This window comes from Macrobrachium nipponense, chromosome 30 (genome assembly GCF_015104395.2).
Source record: "Macrobrachium nipponense isolate FS-2020 chromosome 30, ASM1510439v2, whole genome shotgun sequence".
Taxonomy (NCBI): domain Eukaryota; kingdom Metazoa; phylum Arthropoda; class Malacostraca; order Decapoda; family Palaemonidae; genus Macrobrachium; species Macrobrachium nipponense.
The window spans coordinates 4,474,313-4,480,312 of record NC_087218.1 but is presented as its reverse complement, the minus strand read 5'-3'; the positions used below and the strand labels follow the sequence as shown (position 1 = coordinate 4,480,312).

General features: G+C 35.9%; 2 long non-coding RNA genes and 1 pseudogene across 3 annotated transcripts in view; 1 reads left to right on the top strand and 2 right to left on the bottom strand.

The window, feature by feature from the left end:
• LOC135202238 (uncharacterized) overlaps positions 1-6,000 on the bottom strand; it is a 362,178-nt gene that overhangs the window by 119,098 nt on the left and 237,080 nt on the right. The window lies entirely within an intron of this gene.
• The window catches only part of LOC135202237 (uncharacterized), a 200,435-nt gene that overhangs the window by 188,653 nt on the left and 5,782 nt on the right, over positions 1-6,000 (top strand). The window lies entirely within an intron of this gene.
• The window catches only part of LOC135201935 (metallophosphoesterase 1-like), a 44,186-nt pseudogene that overhangs the window by 33,916 nt on the left and 4,270 nt on the right, over positions 1-6,000 (bottom strand).

The following is a 6,000-nucleotide window of genomic DNA, read 5'->3' as shown; positions in this document are numbered from 1 at the left end:
GCTTGCGTTTCATTAGGGATGGGTTATACATTATTGCATTTTACATTATAGCTATAATTAACACATCTACAGCCACTAAACAGTATCCGGAGATATGGAAAAATCCCCACGTAATTCCTGTTTTTAAGAGTGTGATATAGAAGACGTCTCCAGTTATCGTCCTATATCTTTGCTACCGATATTGTCAAAAGTTCTGGAAAAAATCATTGCTATTCAATTAACTGATTTTCTAGAGACAAATGGTCTAATCTCACAAAGTCAACACGACTTCAGACCAAAATTATCAACTGAAACAGCTCTATTAAAGATATCAGATAAGAATTCTAATAACATGGATAATAAAAAGTCTCACTGCTCCTTTTACTTGACCTCTCAAAAGCCTCCGACAGCGTGAATCACAATATATTATTTGTTAAATGTACATCACTGAATATAGATCCACTCTGGTTTATGAATTACTTACATAACAGATCCGTCAGTTAGAATGGGCCAAATTGTGTCTTCTCAAAAAATTGTAGAGTTTGGTGTACCCAGGGCTCTATTCTTGGCCCAATACTCTTTGTAATAGCATATGTCAATGATCTGGTAAAATCACTACCCGGCTGTTTCGTCATCCAATACGCCGACGACACCCAGATCTTAATCGAAAGAAATGTAAATGAAATAGACGAAACTAATTCATAGTGCAGAATACATACTAAAGAAGGCCAAATACTACTTCTTAACTAATGGTTTGCTTCTTAATAAAAAAAAAAACTACTTATTTAATAAGGTAGGTCCGACAATATTATATCAGAAATTGGAGACAATGTGCAAATTGATTTAGTGGAAAATATATTAAACCCATGAATGCTGTAAAAAATCTAGGGGTTTATTTTGACAGATATATGACGTTTGAAACGCATATAGATGAAATTAATAAGAAAGTGATGAGTACTTTAATTTATTTAAATAGAGTAAAAGAATCATTTGATTCTTCTAAGCGTAAAATAGTTGTTCAGTCGCGGCTATGAGTATAATCAACTACTGTTTTAAGGAATTTCGGGAGTAACTGGCCTACATAAATGGAAAGGGTTCAAAACTTCGAACTTGCCGACCCGAGTGGCTGTTGGTAATGTAAAAAACATGACCACATATCCCTTACCTCAAAAAATTAGATGGTTAAATGTAATCTGGTATTTAAAACAACACGAAAAATAACTCCTGAATGGTTATATAATATTCCACAGTACACACAGTTAATGGGGTTTCTACTCGACAGCAGGAAAAATCTGGATGTAGAAAGGGCGAAACAGAGATAGGCTCCGGAGCCAGTTTAGTATTCGAGCCCAGCATTATACTATAAAGTACCTGACACAATTAAACAAAAGTCATCTCGCGCTGCTTCTAATTAATGTACACTTGAAGAAACTAATTTTAAATGGTTCCGATTAGTGTAAGTTTTACTGAACGTTATGCTTAATTGTCATATTAAAAGTGCTTTTGAAGGCGCTACTGTACTTATAGATATTGGAGTCGTTTTAGTAATACTTTATGGATAAAATCGGCTTTTATTTACAATTAAGATATTCTTAGTCCTTTGTAATCTGGTATGCTTATTTGTTTACTTTGTGTTATTTTAATACCATTTCTAACACAACTTATGTGGTCTATGACAGTGTATTTTAATACTGAAGTAGAATAATTTTTACTCATTATATTTTAAATAAGAACTCTCTAATTTTATGATATTATTTTATTATTGATGAATTTTATTAATTACTGAAGTTTTAGTCGATTTGTTGACTCTTAAACAAACTTTTGTATGTCTAAAATAACAAATATTTTAACTATTTGTAAGATGATTTTACTAATCTAAGTTTTATATTTTATGAATACCCAATGTAAATATTGGAAATAAAGAATTGTTATTATTATTATTATTATTATTATCTCTCTCTCTCTCTCTCTCTCTCTTCTCTCTCTCTCTCTCTCTCTCTACTCTCTCTCTCTCTCTGTCATTTTGCTCCCTTTAGACGACGATCGTTTGTTATTGATCAGCGAGACCTTTCGCGTCGCTTTATCACGAAGGAGCGCATCAGTGGCTTGGTCGGTTTGGTCTTGGCGTCCCACCTCGATGACCGCGAGTTCAGTTCTCGGCCATTCCATTGAGGGGTCAGAGATGTGTATTCCTGGTGATAGAAGTTCACTCTCGACGTGGTTCGGAAGTCACGTAAAGCCGTTGGTTCCGTTGCTGAATTACCACTGGTTCCATGGAACGTAGAAACACCATACAAACAAACAAACAAACAAACGAAGGACGTTCCAACTGTAGTTTCTGAGATATCAAGAAAAACCTCATGTTAGTAACCCTTTTGAAAAGAGGATATAATACATTATTAGATTTATTACGTGTGAGACCTTTGTCCTTCCAGTAATGACGTGATTCTTTTATAAAAATGTGTACTATTATTACACGATAGAATTATATCTTTTCGTTTCTCGATGCCTTTGACTTTTTTGAAAGATATCTTTTACCCTTACTCAGTTTGGTAGCTAGGTGAGAGAGAGGAGAGAGAGAAGAGAGATGAGAGAGAGAGAGAGAGAGAGAGAGAGAGAGAGAGAGAGAGAGAGAGAGAGAATAATATCCCCATGAATCGAAATTTAGAAGACATAGGATCCTGGCTAGAATGTATATCAGTTAAGGTCTTTTAGTTTTGTTGTTTACGGAAAGCAATTAATTATTATAGTACACTTTTTACCACATCTTCGAAATTGTGATGACTTCGTTTTTTTTCGTGTAGCGATGAAAAAAAACCAAAAAAAAAAACAAAGAATTACTTTTATACTAATAGCCTTCATTATTTTCCAAAGTAATTAATTGAGATGAAAAAAACATACATCTCTCACGGAAAAGGAAATACATAAAAAAGACAGCCTTTGAAAGTGGAGGGTTACTTTGAATTCACCTTACGTCTCAGTTAATAATCACACGACTCGAGTGAATGAAACAAAAACAGTAATGACGATCTGAGCTTCTCCGGGAAGATGATCATCTTATACGAGAGCCTTTTTAATTAAGGGTTATCCTTTATCGATTTCCTGCCTCACTTAGGTCTCTCCTGAAGCTCAATCTTTTCTTCCCCTGTAGGGGGTAGTGCCGTCAGTGCACCTCATGCGGTGTAATGTAAGCCTAGCTGCAACCCCTTTCATTACTCTTACTGTACCTCCATACATATTCTTTCTTCCATCTTACTGTCCACCCTCTCGTAACAGTTGATTCATAATGCAACTGCTTTGCGGGTTTCTTCCTGTTAATCCTTCAAACCTTGTCACTGTCAATTTCCGTTTCAGCGCTGAATGACCTTAGTTGCCCCAGCTCTTGGCATGGATGCCACAAGTCTCTAAATCAATCAGTCAACCTTTTCTTAATGGGATTAAGTCTGACATCCCTCAAGGGCGGGATCTGATGCCCTAGAGTGAGTGAGTTGGGTTTGCAGCGCCTTGGCAATTGGATCATTGATCGAGATCTGGAGGAATGGGAACGTGTAATACAGTAGCTGTTGTTATGATTACTATGGCTTTACGAAGTTAGATTTTTTGAAGTAATTCTACCAAACACTTAAAGAAAACAAGAAATGCGCTAAGTTTCTTCGGCGCAATCGAGTTTTTTGTGCAGTTTATAATAAAGGCCACCGCAAATAGATCTATCTTTCGGTATAATGCTTTATGAACCTTGCCCCATGAAATTTTACCCACGGCCCGATGGTGGCCTGTCCTAAATCGTTGCCAGACGCACGATTATATCTAACGTTAACCTTAAATAAGTTAAGAGCTACAAAGGTTAGAGGGCTGCAATTTGGTATGTTTGATGATTGGAGGGTGGATGATGAACATACCAATTTGCAGCCCTCTAGCCTCAGTAGTTTTCTAGATCTGAGGGCGGACAGGAAAAGTGCGGACGGACAGACAAAACCGACTCAATAGTTTTCTTTTACAGAAAACTAAAAGCATTTGTTATTTGAGAAAGGTTGTCAGAACTAATTTCAAATTAAATAACGTGAATTTCCTAATACTAATATAATTTATACTTGCTGTAAACGAAAGCACGTGATTGTGAGTTACTTACGGGTTAATATCGTATTTTTTTATATTACGACAACAAGAGATTACTGCAGTAACACAGACAAACTTATCGAGATCTAAAGAGTATCTAGCTAAGGGCCGAGTTGATGAAGACTAACTGTGTCTGTATTTTTGTCATCTTCCTTTCATTTTAATCTTTCATTATCTCATAATCTCGGAGATGAACTATTGAAGTATGTATTAAACGCTCCAGAAATGGTGATCGAATTATATTAACTGTTTTAGGTAACTATCGATTCTGGCAGAAATTTGTTTTGAAATATGAAAATTGAGTCGAAACAAGACTTATGATGATTTCTCTTCACCAGATTAACTTGCAAGTGTTTTCTAGGTGTAGAATGGCCCATTTGGTGCTTCGATTAGAATGAAAATACGATTTTTTTTTTCGATACATAAAACAGTAGTTTCAAGGTTAAAATAAAATTTTTTTAAGTCATTTTCTTTTTATTTGAAATTATGCAAGAATAAAATATCAGTAGGGCGCTATTGTTTCTCATGGATCTGAAATACAGTTTTCTTAAAAATTTTTATTGATTACTTTTGATAGAGTCCATATACAATAAACAAAAACAAAAAAATGTGATTTGCATATACTTGTATTCAATGCCATAATTTGACATTCATAAATGAATTGCATCATCGTTAAAGAGAGAGAGAGAGAGAGAGAGAGAGAGAGAGAGAGAGAGAGAGAGAGAGAGAGAGAGAGAATAGTGTTGTATGCCTAGCGTTTTGTAACGTAGGAAGGGATTCCCTTTTATAACTTTTTAATAAGTTTGGGACGACAACAATCTTTTTCTTATCTTGAACAAACCCAGTAAAAGTTTTGGAGGCTGTCATACGGGAACTTCTTTTTCTTTCCTTCCCTTTTTCTCCGCAGGGTTGGTTGTAATCACTCTTGATTATAAGGTTGGAGACAGTTGTGCCTTTTTCCTTTTGTATAATCTTCTTGTTACCTGGAAAAATTCACATAATATACACCGACTTTCCAAGTGTTTGTTTGATATTTCAAATTACCTGATGTTCCATAGTTATTTTGATACTGGAACTGAGAGTCTTACTTGTTCGTTGTGGTAATATTTCAAACTGCGTCTAGGATGTAGCGAAAGGTTTATTTTAGCTAGTCGTGTATTTACTTTCTTGCATATACATATTAATACTCACATGAAGTATACATACATACCTATATATGTATATGTATATATATATATGTACCATATGCATAGATAGATAGATAGATAACTGGATAGACAATTTTTTTTAGATATATTCCTTAACGGAAGGATTGCTATATGAGCAGATAGAATATCGTGATAAACACAGGCCTTGGGAAAGAGTTTGGCTGGGGCTTATTGGCGCTCGGAAATTGAGAGGCTTAAAGGAGAGTGGATATGGAAATTGACGGCCACTGGGTTTGTGTGTCAGGCCAGCGGTCATTGTCAGTCCCGGAGGAATCGGTCATCGGGTTGCCCGGGCTAAGTGAATGATAAAATTTGGCAATGCAGATCTAGGCCCTTCCTGCAAATATTGGTTATGGGTGGGAATGCATTGCCTTTTGACTGAAATGCATGGTGTGCTAATGATTGCGCATATGAATGCATGCAAGATTTGTATGAAAGGGATATGGTCAGTACTATATACGTATTTGTGAGTCCGTGCTCACGCATGTTTGTGTGTTTATGTATGAGAGAGAGAGAGAGAGAGAGAGAGAGAGGAGGCATTCTTTTGTGTTTAATCACTAAGACATCAAAATAGGCGATATTTTCAAAGTAAGCCTGTGTCACAGTGAACGTTATTCTCCATGGTAACTAGTAAGTGAGCGATGTGCGATGGTGTAGTACCGCGCCATGAAGTTGTGATGAATTTGAGTCGAGCTTG